Below are 20,000 nucleotides of genomic sequence, written 5' to 3' on the forward strand. Positions count from 1 at the left end.
CGAACGTTGCAATTACGAAAATTCAAAACTTGACGGAATAACAAGTTGAAAACAGCTACATTTTTCAGTAGATGAATTTCGATGGAAAGCCACAACTACAATTTTTTTTTTTAAATATGTAAATAAACCTAAAAACTTGTAATTTTTGACATTTCTGAAGTTCCAGACCTGACACATAGATGACGCCATTTTAGGGTCAGGTCAGGTCAAATTATGCTTAAAATTCAAGAAAAATACGTAAATTAACCCAGAATCTTGTAATTTTTGACATTTATGAAGTTCCAGACCTGTCATATAGATGGCACCATTTTTGAGTCAAAATAGGCGCCAAAATTCAAAAACAATATGTAAAATAAAGGAAAAAACAGTAATTTTTGACATTTATGAAGTTCCAGACCTGACACATAGATGGCGCCATTTTAGGGTCAGGTCAGGTCAAATTATGCTTAAAATTCAAGAAAAATACGTAAATTAACCCCAGAATCTTGTAATTTTTGACATTTATGACGTTCCAGACCTGACACATAGATGGCGCCATTTTAGGGTCAGTTAGGTCAAATTATGCTTAAAATTCAAGAAAAATACGTAAATTAACCCAGAATCTTGTAATTTTTGACATTTATGAAGTTCCAGACCTGACACATAGATGGCGCCATTTTAGGGTCAGTTAGGTCAAATTATGCTTAAAAATTCAAGAAAAATACGTAAATTAACACAGAATCTTGTAATTTTTGACATTTCTGAAGTTCCAGACCTGACACATAGATGACGCCATTTTAGGGTCAGGTCAGGTCAAATTATGCTTAAAATTCAAGAAAAATACGTAAATTAACACAGAATCTTGTAATTTTTGACATTTCTGAAGTTCCAGACCTGACACATAGATGACGCCATTTTAGGGTCAGGTCAGGTCAAATTATGCTTAAAATTCAAGAAAAATACGTAAATTAACCCAGAATCTTGTAATTTTTGACATTTCTGAAGTTCCAGACCTGTCATATAGATGGCGCCATTTTTGAGTCAAAATAGGCGCCAAAATTAAAAAACAATATGTAAAATAAAGGAAAAACAGTAATTTTTGACATTTATGAAGTTCCAGACCTGACACATAGATGGCGCCATTTTAGGGTCAGGTCAGGTCAAATTATGCTTAAAATTCAAGAAAAATACGTAAATGAACCCAGAATCTTGTAATTTTTGACATTTATGAAGTTCCAGACCTGACACATAGATGGCGCCATTTTAGGGTCAGTTAGGTCAAATTATGCTTAAAATTCAAGAAAAATACGTAAATTAACCCAGAATCTTGTAATTTTTGACATTTCTGAAGTTCCAGACCTGTCATATAGATGGCGCCATTTTTGAGTTAAAATAGGCGCCAAAATTCAAAAACAATATGTAAAATATAGGAAAAAAACAGTAATTTTTGACATTTGTGAAGTTCCAGACCTGTCACATAGATGGCGCCATTTTTGAGTCAAAATAGGCGCCAAAATTCAAAAACAATATGTAAAATATAGGAAAAACAGTAATTTTTGACATTTATGAAGTTCCAGACCTGACACATAGATGGCGCCATTTTAGGGTCAGTTAGGTCAAATTATGCTTAAAATTCAAGAAAAATACGTAAATTAACCCAGAATCTTGTAATTTTTGACATTTGTGAAGTTCCAGACCTGTCATATAGATGGCGCCATTTTTGAGTCAAAATAGGCGCCAAAATTCAAAAACAATATGTAAAAATAAAGGAAAAAACAGTAATTTTTGACATTTCTGAAGTTCCAGACCTGACACATAGATGGCGCCATTTTAGGGTCAGGTCAGGTCAAATTATGCTTAAAATTCAAGAAAAATACGTAAATTAACCCAGAATCTTCCCAGAATCTTGTAATTTTTGACATTTCTGAAGTTCCAGACCTGTCACATAGATGGCGCCATTTTTGAGTTAAAATAGGCGCCAAAATTCAAAAACAATATGTAAAATATAGGAAAAAACAGTAATTTTTGACATTTGTGAAGTTCCAGACCTGTCACATAGATGGCGCCATTTTTGAGTCAAAATAGGCGCCAAAATTCAAAAACAATATGTAAAATAAAGGAAAAACAGTAATTTTTGACATTTATGAAGTTCCAGACCTGACACATAGATGGCGCCATTTTAGGGTCAGTTAGGTCAAATTATGCTTAAAATTCAAGAAAAATACGTAAATTAACCCAGAATCTTGTAATTTTTGACATTTCTGAAGTTCCAGACCTGTCATATAGATGGCGCCATTTTTGAGTCAAAATAGGCGCCAAAATTCAAAAACAATATGTAAAATAAAGGAAAAAACAGTAATTTTTGACATTTATGAAGTTCCAGACCTGACACATAGATGGCGCCATTTTAGGGTCAGGTCAGGTCAAATTATGCTTAACATTCAAAAAAAATACGTAAATTAACCCAGAATCTTGTAATTTTTGACATTTCTGAAGTTCCAGACCTGTCATATAGATGGCGCCATTTTTGAGTCAAAATAGGCGCCAAAATTCAAAAACAATATGTAAAATAAAGGAAAAAACAGTAATTTTTGACATTTCTGAAGTTCCAGACCTGACACATAGATGGCGCCATTTTAGGGTCAGGTCAGGTCAAATTATGCTTAAAATTCAAGAAAAATACGTAAATTAACCCAGAATCTTCCCAGAATCTTGTAATTTTTGACATTTCTGAAGTTCCAGACCTGTCATTTAGATGGCGCCATTTTTGAGTCAAAATAGGCGCCGAAATTCAAAAACAATATGTAAAATAAAGGAAAAAACAGTAATTTTTGACATTTCTGAAGTTCCAGACCTGACACATAGATGACGCCATTTTAGGGTCAGGTCAGGTCAAATTATGCTTAAAATTCAAGAAAAATACGTAAATTAACCCAGAATCTTGTAATTTTTGACATTTCTGAAGTTCCAGACCTGTCATATAGATGGCGCCATTTTTGAGTTAAAATAGGCGCCAAAATTCAAAAACAATATGTAAAATATAGGAAAAAACAGTAATTTTTGACATTTGTGAAGTTCCAGACCTGTCACATAGATGGCGCCATTTTTGAGTCAAAATAGGCGCCAAAATTCAAAAACAATATGTAAAATAAAGGAAAAAACAGTAATTTTTGACATTTCTGAAGTTCCAGACCTGACACATAGATGGCGCCATTTTAGGGTCAGGTCAGGTCAAATTATGCTTAACATTCAAAAAAAATACGTAAATTAACCCAGAATCTTGTAATTTTTGACATTTCTGAAGTTCCAGACCTGTCATATAGATGGCGCCATTTTTGAGTCAAAATAGGCGCCAAAATTCAAAAACAATATGTAAAATAAAGGAAAAAACAGTAATTTTTGACATTTCTGAAGTTCCAGACCTGACACATAGATGGCGCCATTTTAGGGTCAGGTCAGGTCAAATTATGCTTAAAATTCAAGAAAAATACGTAAATTAACCCAGAATCTTCCCAGAATCTTGTAATTTTTGACATTTGTGAAGTTCCAGACCTGTCACATAGATGGCGCCATTTTTGAGTCAAAATAGGCGCCAAAATTCAAAAACAATATGTAAAATAAAGGAAAAAACAGTAATTTTTGACATTTCTGAAGTTCCAGACCTGACACATAGATGGCGCCATTTTAGGGTCAGGTCAGGTCAAATTATGCTTAACATTCAAAAAAAATACGTAAATTAACCCAGAATCTTGTAATTTTTGACATTTCTGAAGTTCCAGACCTGTCATATAGATGGCGCCATTTTTGAGTCAAAATAGGCGCCAAAATTCAAAAACAATATGTAAAATAAAGGAAAAAACAGTAATTTTTGACATTTCTGAAGTTCCAGACCTGACACATAGATGGCGCCATTTTAGGGTCAGGTCAGGTCAAATTATGCTTAAAATTCAAGAAAAATACGTAAATTAACCCAGAATCTTCCCAGAATCTTGTAATTTTTGACATTTCTGAAGTTCCAGACCTGTCACATAGATGGCGCCATTTTTGAGTTAAAATAGGCGCCAAAATTCAAAAACAATATGTAAAATATAGGAAAAAACAGTAATTTTTGACATTTGTGAAGTTCCAGACCTGTCACATAGATGGCGCCATTTTTGAGTCAAAATAGGCGCCAAAATTCAAAAACAATATGTAAAATAAAGGAAAAACAGTAATTTTTGACATTTATGAAGTTCCAGACCTGACACATAGATGGCGCCATTTTAGGGTCAGTTAGGTCAAATTATGCTTAAAATTCAAGAAAAATACGTAAATTAACACAGAATCTTGTAATTTTTGACATTTCTGAAGTTCCAGACCTGACACATAGATGACGCCATTTTAGGGTCAGGTCAGGTCAAATTATGCTTAAAATTCAAGAAAAATACGTAAATTAACACAGAATCTTGTAATTTTTGACATTTCTGAAGTTCCAGACCTGACACATAGATGACGCCATTTTAGGGTCAGGTCAGGTCAAATTATGCTTAAAATTCAAGAAAAATACGTAAATTAACCCAGAATCTTGTAATTTTTGACATTTCTGAAGTTCCAGACCTGTCATATAGATGGCGCCATTTTTGAGTCAAAATAGGCGCCAAAATTAAAAAACAATATGTAAAATAAAGGAAAAACAGTAATTTTTGACATTTATGAAGTTCCAGACCTGACACATAGATGGCGCCATTTTAGGGTCAGGTCAGGTCAAATTATGCTTAAAATTCAAGAAAAATACGTAAATGAACCCAGAATCTTGTAATTTTTGACATTTATGAAGTTCCAGACCTGACACATAGATGGCGCCATTTTAGGGTCAGTTAGGTCAAATTATGCTTAAAATTCAAGAAAAATACGTAAATTAACACAGAATCTTGTAATTTTTGACATTTCTGAAGTTCCAGACCTGACACATAGATGACGCCATTTTAGGGTCAGGTCAGGTCAAATTATGCTTAAAATTCAAGAAAAATACGTAAATTAACCCAGAATCTTGTAATTTTTGACATTTCTGAAGTTCCAGACCTGTCATATAGATGGCGCCATTTTTGAGTCAAAATAGGCGCCAAAATTAAAAAACAATATGTAAAATAAAGGAAAAACAGTAATTTTTGACATTTATGAAGTTCCAGACCTGACACATAGATGGCGCCATTTTAGGGTCAGGTCAGGTCAAATTATGCTTAAAATTCAAGAAAAATACGTAAATGAACCCAGAATCTTGTAATTTTTGACATTTATGAAGTTCCAGACCTGACACATAGATGGCGCCATTTTAGGGTCAGTTAGGTCAAATTATGCTTAAAATTCAAGAAAAATACGTAAATTAACCCAGAATCTTGTAATTTTTGACATTTCTGAAGTTCCAGACCTGTCATATAGATGGCGCCATTTTTGAGTTAAAATAGGCGCCAAAATTCAAAAACAATATGTAAAATATAGGAAAAAACAGTAATTTTTGACATTTGTGAAGTTCCAGACCTGTCACATAGATGGCGCCATTTTTGAGTCAAAATAGGCGCCAAAATTCAAAAACAATATGTAAAATATAGGAAAAACAGTAATTTTTGACATTTATGAAGTTCCAGACCTGACACATAGATGGCGCCATTTTAGGGTCAGTTAGGTCAAATTATGCTTAAAATTCAAGAAAAATACGTAAATTAACCCAGAATCTTGTAATTTTTGACATTTGTGAAGTTCCAGACCTGTCATATAGATGGCGCCATTTTTGAGTCAAAATAGGCGCCAAAATTCAAAAACAATATGTAAAATAAAGGAAAAAACAGTAATTTTTGACATTTCTGAAGTTCCAGACCTGACACATAGATGGCGCCATTTTAGGGTCAGGTCAGGTCAAATTATGCTTAAAATTCAAGAAAAATACGTAAATTAACCCAGAATCTTCCCAGAATCTTGTAATTTTTGACATTTCTGAAGTTCCAGACCTGTCACATAGATGGCGCCATTTTTGAGTTAAAATAGGCGCCAAAATTCAAAAACAATATGTAAAATATAGGAAAAAACAGTAATTTTTGACATTTGTGAAGTTCCAGACCTGTCACATAGATGGCGCCATTTTTGAGTCAAAATAGGCGCCAAAATTCAAAAACAATATGTAAAATAAAGGAAAAACAGTAATTTTTGACATTTATGAAGTTCCAGACCTGACACATAGATGGCGCCATTTTAGGGTCAGTTAGGTCAAATTATGCTTAAAATTCAAGAAAAATACGTAAATTAACCCAGAATCTTGTAATTTTTGACATTTCTGAAGTTCCAGACCTGTCATATAGATGGCGCCATTTTTGAGTCAAAATAGGCGCCAAAATTCAAAAACAATATGTAAAATAAAGGAAAAAACAGTAATTTTTGACATTTATGAAGTTCCAGACCTGACACATAGATGGCGCCATTTTAGGGTCAGGTCAGGTCAAATTATGCTTAACATTCAAAAAAAATACGTAAATTAACCCAGAATCTTGTAATTTTTGACATTTCTGAAGTTCCAGACCTGTCATATAGATGGCGCCATTTTTGAGTCAAAATAGGCGCCAAAATTCAAAAACAATATGTAAAATAAAGGAAAAAACAGTAATTTTTGACATTTCTGAAGTTCCAGACCTGACACATAGATGGCGCCATTTTAGGGTCAGGTCAGGTCAAATTATGCTTAAAATTCAAGAAAAATACGTAAATTAACCCAGAATCTTCCCAGAATCTTGTAATTTTTGACATTTCTGAAGTTCCAGACCTGTCACATAGATGGCGCCATTTTTGAGTTAAAATAGGCGCCAAAATTCAAAAACAATATGTAAAATATAGGAAAAAACAGTAATTTTTGACATTTGTGAAGTTCCAGACCTGTCACATAGATGGCGCCATTTTTGAGTCAAAATAGGCGCCAAAATTCAAAAACAATATGTAAAATAAAGGAAAAACAGTAATTTTTGACATTTATGAAGTTCCAGACCTGACACATAGATGGCGCCATTTTAGGGTCAGTTAGGTCAAATTATGCTTAAAATTCAAGAAAAATACGTAAATTAACACAGAATCTTGTAATTTTTGACATTTCTGAAGTTCCAGACCTGACACATAGATGACGCCATTTTAGGGTCAGGTCAGGTCAAATTATGCTTAAAATTCAAGAAAAATACGTAAATTAACACAGAATCTTGTAATTTTTGACATTTCTGAAGTTCCAGACCTGACACATAGATGACGCCATTTTAGGGTCAGGTCAGGTCAAATTATGCTTAAAATTCAAGAAAAATACGTAAATTAACACAGAATCTTGTAATTTTTGACATTTCTGAAGTTCCAGACCTGTCATTTAGATGGCGCCATTTTTGAGTCAAAATAGGCGCCAAAATTCAAAAACAATATGTAAAATAAAGGAAAAAACAGTAATTTTTGACATTTCTGAAGTTCCAGACCTGACACATAGATGGCGCCATTTTAGGGTCAGGTCAGGTCAAATTATGCTTAAAATTCAAGAAAAATACGTAAATTAACCCAGAATCTTCCCAGAATCTTGTAATTTTTGACATTTCTGAAGTTCCAGACCTGTCATTTAGATGGCGCCATTTTTGAGTCAAAATAGGCGCCGAAATTCAAAAACAATATGTAAAATAAAGGAAAAAACAGTAATTTTTGACATTTCTGAAGTTCCAGACCTGACACATAGATGACGCCATTTTAGGGTCAGGTCAGGTCAAATTATGCTTAAAATTCAAGAAAAATACGTAAATTAACCCAGAATCTTCCCAGAATCTTGTAATTTTTGACATTTCTGAAGTTCCAGACCTGTCATTTAGATGGCGCCATTTTTGAGTCAAAATAGGCGCCGAAATTCAAAAACAATATGTAAAATAAAGGAAAAAACAGTAATTTTTGACATTTCTGAAGTTCCAGACCTGACACATAGATGACGCCATTTTAGGGTCAGGTCAGGTCAAATTATGCTTAAAATTCAAGAAAAATACGTAAATGAACCCAGAATCTTGTAATTTTTGACATTTATGAAGTTCCAGACCTGACACATAGATGGCGCCACTTTTGGGTCAAAATGGGCGCCAAATTTCAAAAAAAATATGTAAATAAAGTAAAAACCAGTAATTTTTGACATTTGTGAAGTTCCAGACCTGTCATATAGATGGCGCCACTAAATTATGTTTTCGACTAACAGGTGGCGATACCAACATTAATAGTTACAGAAAGCTGTAATTTTTTTGACTTTCAAGTTTAGGTAACTGTTCTACAGATGGCGCCAGCATTGCTACAAATACAGGAACCTGTAGTTGTTTTTTGACATTTGACATCTTGACCTAATCTATAGGTCTAAAGATCAGCAATAGAATGGACTTCAAAGTTGATAATAAAGCTTTATTTTTATTATATATCGTAAATGGATTGTGTTTAAGCATAACGTTTGAATGGTTATGCAACCGCTTAAACTAATTGTTGCCGAACTTTCGTCTTTCCTTTGCATTCTTGAATAACGGAAATATAGATGGATTATTTTTGTGCATGAATTTTAAATTGTTATGCAACCATGAAAACACTAATTATTTTCTTTTTTCGGAGTTTTTTCAGATTATTGAAAGTCTGACACAAAACCTGTCCGTAACTGCGGCGTTCTCGCCAAACGCTACAGCTTGAAAAATCTAAAATTCGCATAGTCTAAATGTCCGAGAAAAATCGAAATTAAATGAAAACGAACAAAAGTTCGGACCGAACTAACATTAATCGAAAGTGGATGTCATAATTTTAAGTCCCTAACTAAACGGGATCTAAAACCCTTTCGAAACTGTGGCGTTCGAATTTTGATGAAAATTATTCCAAGTCCAAAGTCGGAACTGAAGCGTTCACATTGAACGCTACAGTTTCGAGAATCTATTCGGAACTGAAGCGTTCACATTGAACGCTACAGTTTCGAGAATCTATTCGGAACTGAAGCGTTCACATTGAACGCTACAGTTTCGAGAATCTATTCGGAACTGAGGCGTTCACTTTGAACGTTACAGTTTCGAGAATTTATTCGGAACTGAAGCGTTCACATTGAACGTTACAGTTTCGAAAGGACAAAATTAACAAAGACCAAAAGTCCGAGAAAAATTGAAATTAAATGAAAATGAACAAAAGTTCGGACCGAACTAACATTAATCGAAAGTGGATGTCATAATTTTAAGTCCCTAACTGAACGGGATCTAAAACCCTTTCGAAACTGTGGCGTTCGAATTTTGATGAAAATTATTCTAAGTCCAAAGTCGGAACTGAAGCGTTCACATTGAACGCTACAGTTTCGAAAATCTATTCGGAACTGAAGCGTTCACACTGGCGATTGCTTATGCAACCATGAAAGCACAAATATGAAACGCTACAGTTTCGAAAACTCATTCGGAACTGAAGCGTTCACACTGGCGATTGTTTATGCAACCATGAAAGCACAAAAATGAAACGCCACAGTTGCGAAAACTCATTCGGAACTGATGCGTTTACACCGAACGCTACAGTTTTGAAACCTCGTTCGGAACTGATGCGTTCAAAAATGTCGAAATTTTTACAAGTCCAGTTTCGGAACTGTAGCGACTGCATGGACTTAGCGCGAAAAGGACACATTCAGTGGGAACTGTAGCGGTAGGGACCCGTAAAAAAAGTAAAAAAAATAATAAAATATTTTATTTTTTGCTTTTTACCTTCCGTATACACAATTTTTTTTTTTTTTTTTTTTTTTTTTTTTTTAAGTCCAAATTGGGAACTGTAGCGGTCAACAGAAAAAAAAACTTTTTCCATCAACCACATACAATTCCCATTTTTAATATAATATTATTATTTATATTAATATTATAATTATTCATAATATATTACTGAACATTTGCTTCTCCTCAGTTTCGTTCTTTGGTTTCCAATATCATTCACTCGATCATATTTAATTCAAGCTTGTTATCGGAGGAGAAACAAGTCTTTCACAATTTTCACCAGTTCTGCTTACCATGTGACGGATCTTTTGTTTTTCAACGGGCGGAACAATAATCGAGATTTTTACTGCTTGGTGTTTCGGGCTTTGTGTTTTATTTTATAGATCCGTCACATTATTCAAGTAAATTATTCAATTCAATTTGTCGTCTGCATTAGAGTCAAGATTATTAATTTCATCTCATTTGCAGACGACTTTGGATAAGAGCACTGGGTGGTCACGTTTTTTAACTAGCGGTGAATTAGCTAATTCGTTCGCAAAATGCACGTTACAGGCGGACTAATTCACATTTCGCTATTCATCGAGAAATTTTTATTCACAGCGGTATATTGTCTTTCTAGAGACTTACCACTTTTTATTTCATCGATGTATTTTTATTTTTAATTTAGCATAATATCATTAAACGGGGTCGCGATGTACGAGAGGTAACAGATCGTACGGACGCGCACATTTGATTTCATGTCAATCCATTCATCGTGCGTACTTGTCCGTCATCGCTGCCACTTACCATCACTACTCCCTATATATGCCACCGCGGCAGCGATCAGCTCTGAATCGCTCGATGCGTGAAACGATCGAAATCCCATAGTGCGCCGGCCGCTCGCTATGGGCGAGGGGTAGAGTAAAACGGTCTGATCGCTCGGTGCAAAAGTCCGTTTGGGTACTTAGAGACGGAATTTTAAAATTCTGATTTCGCAGATCAATTTCAAGGATTATTAGGACTCGAATGCTGTCGACCATGTTTTGTAAAAAAAGTTTTTTACGTTTTTACGGCAATTTGACTGAACGCTACAGTTTCGAAAAAAAGTCGGAACTGTGGCGTTCGATCGAAATTTTTCCAAGTCCGAAGTCGAAACTGTAGCGGTCGACCAAAATTTTTCTAAGTCCGATTCGAAACTGAGGCGTTCGACCGAAATTTTTCCAAGTCCAATTCGAAACTGTAGCGTTCGAACAAAATTTTTCTAAGTCCGAAGTCGAAACTGTAGCGTTCGGCGCTCATTCGTCTAAGTCCGAACTCGGAAGTGTAGCGGTTGACAAATTTACATTGACCAAAAGTCCGAGAAAAATCGAAATTAAATCCAAACGAACAAATGTTTGGGTCGAACTAGCATCGATAGAAGGTAGATTTTATAATTTCAAGCTCCTAATTAAACGGGATCTAAAACCCTCTGGAAACTGAGGCGTTCGAAATTTTGATGAAAATTTTTCTAAGTCCGAAATAGGAACTGTGGCGGTCGAGCGAAATTTTTCTAAGTCCGTAGTCGAAACTGAGGTGTTCGAATTTTTGATAAAAATTTTTCTAAGTCTCATGTTGGAACTGTGGCGGTCGAGCGAAATTTTTCCAAGTCCGAAGTCGAAACTGTAGCGTTCGAACGAAATTTTTCTAAGTCCGAAGTCGAAACTGTAGCGTTCGGCGCTCATTCGTCTAAGTCCGAAGTCGGAAGTGTAGCGGTTGACAAATTTACATTGACCAAAAGTACGAGAAAAATCGAAATTAAATGCAAACGAACAAATGTTTGGGTCGAACTAACATCGATAGAAGGTAGATTTTATAATTTCAAGCTTCTAATTAAACGGGATCTAAAACCCTCTGGAAACTGAGGCGTTCGAAATTTTGATGAAAATTTTTCTAAGTCCGAAATAGGAACTGTGGCGGTCGAGCGAAATTTTTCTAAGTCCGTAGTCGAAACTGAGGTGTTCGAATTTTTGATAAAAATTTTTCTAAGTCTCATGTTGGAACTGTGGCGGTCGAGCGAAATTTTTCCAAGTCCGAAGTCGAAACTGTAGCGTTCGAACGAAATTTTTCTAAGTCCGAAGTCGAAACTGTAGCGGTCGACCAAAATTTTTCTAAGTCCGATTCGAAACTGAGGCGTTCGACCGAAATTTTTCTAAGTCCAATTCGAAACTGTGGCGGTCGAGCGAAATTTTTCTAAGTCCGAAGTCGAAACTGTAGCGTTCGGCGCTCATTCGTCTAAGTCCGAAGTCGGAAGTGTAGCGGTTGATAAATTTACATTGACCAAAAGTCCCAGAAAAATCGAAATTAAATGCAAACGAACAAAAGTTACGGTCGAACTAACACCAAACAAGGGTGGCTGTGATAATTTCAAACCCCTAACTAAACGGGATCTAAAACCCTCTGGAAACTGAGGCGTTCGAAATTTTGATGAAAATTATTCTAAGTCCGAAGTCGGAACTGAGGTGTTCGGTCGAAATGCCGTAAAAACGTAAAAAATATTTTTTTCAAAACACCGTTAACGGCATTCGAGTCCTAATGACCCTTGAAATTGATCTGCGAAATCAGAATTTTAAAATTCCGTCTCTAAGTACCCAAACGGACTTTTGCACCGAGCGATCAGACCGATTTACCCGACCCCTCGCCCATAGCGAGCGGCCGGCGCGCTATGGGATTTCGACCGTTTCGCGCATCGAGTGATTCAGAGCTGAACGCTGCCGCGCTGGCATATATAGGGATAGTAGTGGTGGTATGTAGCAGCGGACAAAAGCGTACGATCGAAATGTGATTTTATGTGCGTCCGATTATCTTGTTACCTCTCGTACACCGCGACTTACCCGTAGTTGGGACGATGGCCGGAATGTGTACCCTGTGGACCCACCATCGTTTGAGGGATGACAAATCTTGCCATTGACCATGCACAGCGAGATTGCGGATGCGGCGAGCGTTTCTATGTTAGCGGTCCAAATGCAATCAAAGATTTTATGTGTTCGTGTCAGAACGACCAAAAATTAACAAATGCGTCAACTCACTAAAGTCCGAGCGAGAATTTTGAAATAAATAAAATTTCATAAACTCGTAACGTGTGAATATTTCTAAAGAGAAATCTCACAATAAACCGTCGCTTTCAATCTAGCGAAGAGTATGGAGAATGTTTGAACTTTTGCTTGTCGACGACGATATTTTTTCTTTACGATAAAATTTCAAGTCGATGTGCCCAAAAATCTCTAAATTTTGAACTGGGAAATTATTTCTTCGTCCGATGAATCGCATTGATCTCTGTTTTTGACGAAAAAAAGACGGATAAAATGCAGCATTCAATCAAGGATATAAAATAAAAGAAAAATTTTCCGTAAAAACTATATTACAATGGAGGATTATGTTTCTACTTTTCGTCCGATGAGTCGCAACAAAAATAAGTAATCCATCCGTCGTTGTTCGTTTAGTCGATCTGAATGCACTGTAAAAATTTATTAAAGTAAAATGTTACGTTTGCATTTCATGAATTTTGACAAACGTGTACCGAAATGTGTACAAATTATTTATTTCGACGACGACGACAACTTAGAACGGATGAATAAAATTAATTGTTGCAAGATTCAAACAAGGATGAAAAAGTCATAGAAAATTATTCCGTAACCATGATATTGGATTATTTTTTCTTCACTCTCTCCTCCGATGAGTCGCAACAAATAAAAATCCATAAATCAATTCATCCGTCGTTGTTCGTTTAGTCGATCTGAATGCACTGTAAAAATTTATTAAAGTAAAAATGTTACGTTGCATTTCATGAATTTTGACAAACGTGTACCCCGAAGTGTGTACAAATTATTTATTTCGACGACGACGACAACTTAGAACGGATGAATAAGAATAAAATTGTTGCAGGAGATTCAATCAAGGATGATGTGAAAAAAATGTCGAAAAATTTTCCATCCAGAAAGATCGCGTGGCGTTACGTCTCTTCTTACGAGGTTTTCGTTTCGCAGACACGCACACTTTCTTCAAAACAATAATAGGAAAGTGTTCAGTTTTTTATAAGAGCAGCAGGTGTCTTTCCGAAATTCTACGATTATTGTAGCTTATATGACTAGAAGGAAAGAAAGACTAAAACTCTCTTATTTTAAAACAAGAACGCAGTTCCCTGGTTGATCCTGCCAGTAGTCATATGCTTGTCTCAAAGATTAAGCCATGCATGTCTCAGTACAAGCCAAATTAAGGTGAAACCGCGAAAGGCTCATTAAATCAGTTATGGTTCCTTAGATCGTACCCACATTTACTTGGATAACTGTGGTAATTCTAGAGCTAATACATGCAAACAGAGCTCCAACCGGAAACGGAAGGAGCGCTTTTATTAGATCAAAACCAATCGGTGGCGGTCTCCGTCATCGTACAACTTGGTGACTCTGAATAACTTTACGCTGATCGCACGGTCTCGCACCGGCGACGCATCTTTCAAATGTCTGCCTTATCAACTGTCGATGGTAGGTTCTGCGCCTACCATGGTTGTAACGGGTAACGGGGAATCAGGGTTCGATTCCGGAGAGGGAGCCTGAGAAACGGCTACCACATCCAAGGAAGGCAGCAGGCGCGCAAATTACCCACTCCCGGCACGGGGAGGTAGTGACGAAAAATAACGATACGGGACTCATCCGAGGCCCCGTAATCGGAATGAGTACACTCTAAACCCTTTAACGAGGATCAATTGGAGGGCAAGTCTGGTGCCAGCAGCCGCGGTAATTCCAGCTCCAATAGCGTATATTAAAGTTGTTGCGGTTAAAAAGCTCGTAGTCGAATCTGTGTCCCGCGCCGCCGGTTCATCGTTCGCGGTGTCAACTGGCGTGCCGCGGGACGTCCTGCCGGTGGGCTTAGCTCGAGAGGGCGGCCCAACTCAATCCCGCCGCGGTGCTCTTCATTGAGTGTCGAGGTGGGCCGGCACGTTTACTTTGAACAAATTAGAGTGCTTAAAGCAGGCTAAAACTTCGCCTGAATACTGTGTGCATGGAATAATGGAATAGGACCTCGGTTCTATTTTGTTGGTTTTCGGAACCCCGAGGTAATGATTAATAGGAACGGATGGGGGCATTCGTATTGCGACGTTAGAGGTGAAATTCTTGGATCGTCGCAAGACGGACAGAAGCGAAAGCATTTGCCAAAAACGCTTTCATTGATCAAGAACGAAAGTTAGAGGTTCGAAGGCGATCAGATACCGCCCTAGTTCTAACCATAAACGATGCCAGCTAGCGATCCGCCGACGTTCTTCCGATGACTCGGCGGGCAGCTTCCGGGAAACCAAAGCTTTTGGGTTCCGGGGGAAGTATGGTTGCAAAGCTGAAACTTAAAGGAATTGACGGAAGGGCACCACCAGGAGTGGAGCCTGCGGCTTAATTTGACTCAACACGGGAAACCTCACCAGGCCCGGACACCGGAAGGATTGACAGATTGAGAGCTCTTTCTTGATTCGGTGGGTGGTGGTGCATGGCCGTTCTTAGTTGGTGGAGCGATTTGTCTGGTTAATTCCGATAACGAACGAGACTCTAGCCTGCTAAATAGGCGTATTTCGACATCCCAAAGGCCCGTCGATCCTGGGTTCGCCCGGTGGTCGTGCGCGGTTTTTACTGTCGGCGTACAAACAATTCTTCTTAGAGGGACAGGCGGCTTCTAGCCGCACGAGATTGAGCAATAACAGGTCTGTGATGCCCTTAGATGTTCTGGGCCGCACGCGCGCTACACTGAAGGAATCAGCGTGTCCTCCCTGACCGAGCGGTCCGGGTAACCCGCTGAACCTCCTTCGTGCTAGGGATTGGGGCTTGCAATTGTTCCCCATGAACGAGGAATTCCCAGTAAGCGTGAGTCATAAGCTCGCGTTGATTACGTCCCTGCCCTTTGTACACCACCGCCCGTCGCTACTACCGATTGAATGATTTAGTGAGGTCTTCGGACCGGTACGCGATGGCGTTTTCGACGTCGTCGATGTCGCTGGGAAGATGACCAAACTTGATCATTTAGAGGAAGTAAAAGTCGTAACAAGGTTTCCGTAGGTGAACCTGCGGAAGGATCATTAACGTGTCCTCGTACACACGAATTTTGACATATGTATAATTTATTATTATGCATTTTTATTTGATCGTGTCGATGTACACTTTATGTTTTTACAACACCGTCGTCGATGACATGGAGTCGACGGCACGATCTTTTGTCGTGCCGTTGCTTGTTTCTTTTTGAAACACCGTGTGTACGACGTTTTTGAACTACGAATCGTACATATTCGGAAAAACAATAGCGTTACGCTGGCCCGCAGCGCCGGTCCTTGCGATCGAGTTTTTCACCTTTTTTGAACGAGAAAAACCGAATTCGCTCGGGCATACGGCTGTTTCTTCGGGTACCTAGATTTTTTGATTTTTTTTGTACTATCTCTCGATCTTTTCCAATGATGGAAAAAAGGAGGGACGCTTTCGGTTTTTCGACCGGATCGCGGAAAGTTGTGAACTCCACCGCGAAAGTCGAAAGACGTTAGAAGTCCTCTTTTTTCGGACACACGGAGAGGATGTAGCAGAGTAGTCGAGAAAGAAGAAAATCGCAGGTGTCGAATTAGGTTACGACTCCGTGGGTTTTAAATGATTTACGCCCGGCTACGGGACCGGCGAGAAACGCTCCCGATTTACGATTCGCGTGAATGATGTTCGTCGTTAGACGCTTCAAAGAGTTTTTTGAAAGCGCCGTTAAACGAGCGATCACACACACATCACACCTTGCTTTTTTAATGTTTTTGGTAGATGTGGTAAAGTGATTTCGTTAGAAACGGTAAAATTCTCTTTACGGAGCGTACGACTGCACCATTTCAAAATTATATACACCGTCAATCGTCATTAAGTCACGATATAGAACGGTAAACTTGAGGATTTTATGTTAGACGCTCAGTCTGGCACGTCTATAGATTTTTTCGTCAAAATTCACGATCTGTCTTCGGTTTGGCGACGAAAAAATATAGAAAGAAAATTGAAACACGAACACAAAGACCGCCCGCGAAAATCTCTTTTCGCTTACGGCGGATACTAATTCGCTTTTTCATAACGAGTACGATGATGTAATGATGTGTTGATTCCGATCGATCAAAAACCGTCTCTTCGTCACACTTTTTAAAGTGCTTGACACACGCACACTAAATGAAAGACACAATAAAGGAAAACTACCGAAAATGTAGTTTATGAGAGAAAGCAGCATTATTTATTAAAATTATTGCTGAGAAAAAGGAAATTGGCAAATTCCTAATTAAAATCGTATCGAACATGTCCCATCTTCACACATACATGCTCGTACTTTGCGTGTAAAAGCGGAGACCGCGTGAAAAAGAAAAGTGCTTCTTTTTCGGTGCGCGGATACAAATTTGTGTTTGGGTTAATATTTTTTTTAATTTTTTCGTACGCGTAAAACTGAGACCGACGATCGCGTTCCCTTTCAGACGAGAAAGTACGGACGAAAGACAATTAAGAGCGAGAATCATAAATATCCATACCACAACACCGAAATTTTAGACGTGGCACGTTTCGGAACCACGAAGATCATTTTCGTTTCGGATGTACGCACGTACGCAAAAATTTTTGCAAGACGTGTATAGACAGCTGGACGATCGGCATGATCGGGGTTCTTGTGGAACGAGCGTTTAAATTTTAAAAAGATTACCCTGAACGGTGGATCACTTGGCTCGTGGGTCGATGAAGAACGCAGCTAATTGCGCGTCAACTTGTGAACTGCAGGACACATGAACATCGACATTTCGAACGCACATTGCGGTCCTCGGATATAATGTTCCCGGACCACTCCTGGCTGAGGGTCGTGTCAATTTCAAAGACTGCTCGGTTTTCGTTTTCGGACGAAAACGTCGGAGCGTGTTGGATGTGTTGCGACGCGTCGAATAGGTACTCATTAATGTACGTGATCGTCACTTACGTCACGATATAACGACGCACGCCTCGAACGTGTGCCGAGACGTTTACCTCGAGCGTGTTTTTTTCGTCAAAAAGGACGGGACGGGTATGCTTTGTATTTTTTTTTTACAAAGTCCGTCGGACGTCCACCTTGCGAATCATAAATACGAAAGTGTTTACGTCGGCACATGTTCTTGCGTGGTGTGTCGTAGAATCGTGTGTTTGTGTGCGTTTCTCGTGCAGCGAGTAAATTTGCGCGACATCTTAAGACGCGAAAGCGACCAACTACTACTTGTTGTAGTTGTTGGCTGGTCTTTCGGCGTAGCACGTCCTATTTCTTCAACATGTCGTCATTTAAAAAAAAAAAATGGCGTTTTAAGGTTGAGAACGTTATAGACGGTCGTCGTGTCCGAGACGTGTAATGCAAATCGCGACAGACGTCAGATCGTAAGCGTTTCTGTAAACTTAGCCATTTTTTAAAAAGAAAAATGACGAACACGTATAGCAAGGAATGGGAGACGTGTCGTGATCGTCGAAATGACCGAATGAAAAATTTTTATTTTTCATATGCGACCTCAGAGCAGGTGAGACTACCCGCTGAATTTAAGCATATTACTAAGCGGAGGAAAAGAAACTAACTAGGATTCCCTCAGTAGCGGCGAGCGAACAGGGAGAAGCCCAGCACCGAATCCCGCGGCCGAAACCGGACGCCGGGAAATGTGGTGTTAGGGAGGATCCGTCATCCCGAGATCGTGCGGCGCGTCCAAGTCCATCTTGAACGGGGCCACAGCCCATAGAGGGTGCCAGGCCCGTAGCGACCGCTGCCGATAACGGGAGGATCTCTCCTCAGAGTCGGGTTGCTTGAGAGTGCAGCCCTAAGTGGGTGGTAAACTCCATCTAAGGCTAAATATGACCACGAGACCGATAGCGAACAAGTACCGTGAGGGAAAGTTGAAAAGAACTTTGAAGAGAGAGTTCAATAGTACGTGAAACCGTTCAGGGGTAAACCTGAGAAACCCGAAAGGTCGAAAGGGGAGATTCAGCGTGACTCGATGGCGGCGCTGGACGATCGTGTGACAGATGGCGTACGCGTCGTTTGCACCTTTCGTTTTGTCGATCTGCCGTCGAACGCGTGCACTTCTCCCCCTGTAGGACGTCGCGATCCGTTGAGTGCCGGTCTAAGGCCCGCGGTGGAGCTCGTTCGGACGGTTCGCCGTTCGCCGAATGAACCCGTGGTGTTTCCCGATCGGCTCGCTCGACGGTATACAGATGGCGCGGGGCCGCTACACAGTTAGCGTCCGACCTTCGGCAAGCGCGCCCGTCGTGATGGTGATCGGACCTGGTGCCGGTCCCGTCCCCGGGTGGCTGTTCGCTGAGGTGTTCTCGGACAGACCTCGTTGAAACGCCGATCTGCGACGCTATAGCTTTGGGTACTTTCAGGACCCGTCTTGAAACACGGACCAAGGAGTCTAGCATGTGCGCGAGTCATTGGGATTTAACTAAACCTAAAGGCGCAATGAAAGTGAAGGTCCGCCTTGCGCGGACCAAGGGAGGATGGGCGGTCGTTACGGCTGCCGCCCCGCACTCCCGGGGCGTCTCGTTCTCATTGCGAGAAGAGGCGCACCAAGAGCGTACACGCTGGGACCCGAAAGATGGTGAACTATGCCTGGTCAGGACGAAGTCAGGGGAAACCCTGATGGAGGTCCGTAGCGATTCTGACGTGCAAATCGATCGTCGGAACTGGGTATAGGGGCGAAAGACTAATCGAACCATCTAGTAGCTGGTTCCCTCCGAAGTTTCCCCTCAGGATAGCTGGCGCTCATAGCATACGAGTTTCATCCGGTAAAGCGAATGATTAGAGGCATTGGGGTCGAAACGGCCTCAACCTATTCTCAAACTTTAAATGGGTGAGATCTCCGGCTTGCTCGAACTATTGAAGCCGCGAGACTCGAATCAGAGTGCCAAGTGGGCCATTTTTGGTAAGCAGAACTGGCGCTGTGGGATGAACCAAACGCCGAGTTAAAGCGCCTAAATCGACGCTTATGGGATACCATGAAAGGCGTTGGTAACTTAAGACATCAGGACGGTGGCCATGGAAGTCGGAATCCGCCAAGGAGTGTGTAACAACTCACCTGCCGAAGTTACTAGCCCTGAAAATGGATGGCGCTGAAGCGTCGTGCTTATACTCGGCCGTCAGAGGCATGTGCGGTCAGGTTATTAAATTAACCGGCCATGAAGCCCTGACGAGTAGGAGGGTCGCGGCGGTGAGCGCAGAAGGACTGGCCGTGAGGCCGTCTGGAGCCGCCGTCGGTGCAGATCTTGGTGGTAGTAGCAAATACTC

The 20,000-nt window shown here is 39.6% G+C and overlaps 3 non-coding genes across 3 annotated transcripts in view; all 3 read left to right on the forward strand.

The window, feature by feature from the left end:
* Positions 1-13,872: 13,872 nt before the first annotated feature.
* On the forward strand, positions 13,873-15,795 carry LOC148165318 (small subunit ribosomal RNA). Its single transcript, XR_015771578.1, has one exon. It is a non-coding gene; the product is annotated as a small subunit ribosomal RNA (ribosomal RNA).
* Positions 15,796-17,411: 1,616 nt separating this feature from the next.
* LOC148165319 (5.8S ribosomal RNA) lies at positions 17,412-17,568 on the forward strand. Its single transcript, XR_015771577.1, has one exon. It is a non-coding gene; the product is annotated as a 5.8S ribosomal RNA (ribosomal RNA).
* A 661-nt stretch (positions 17,569-18,229) lies between these two features.
* LOC148165320 (large subunit ribosomal RNA) overlaps positions 18,230-20,000 on the forward strand; it is a 4,040-nt gene continuing 2,269 nt past the window's right edge. The window contains exon 1 of the ribosomal RNA XR_015771579.1: positions 18,230-20,000. This exon is cut by the window's right edge and continues 2,269 nt beyond it. This is a non-coding gene — a ribosomal RNA (large subunit ribosomal RNA).

Source organism: Gnatocerus cornutus, unplaced genomic scaffold, assembly GCF_029298725.1.
Source record: "Gnatocerus cornutus isolate USDA-ARS CGAHR unplaced genomic scaffold, icGnaCorn1.1 ctg00000381.1, whole genome shotgun sequence".
NCBI lineage: Eukaryota > Metazoa > Arthropoda > Insecta > Coleoptera > Tenebrionidae > Gnatocerus > Gnatocerus cornutus.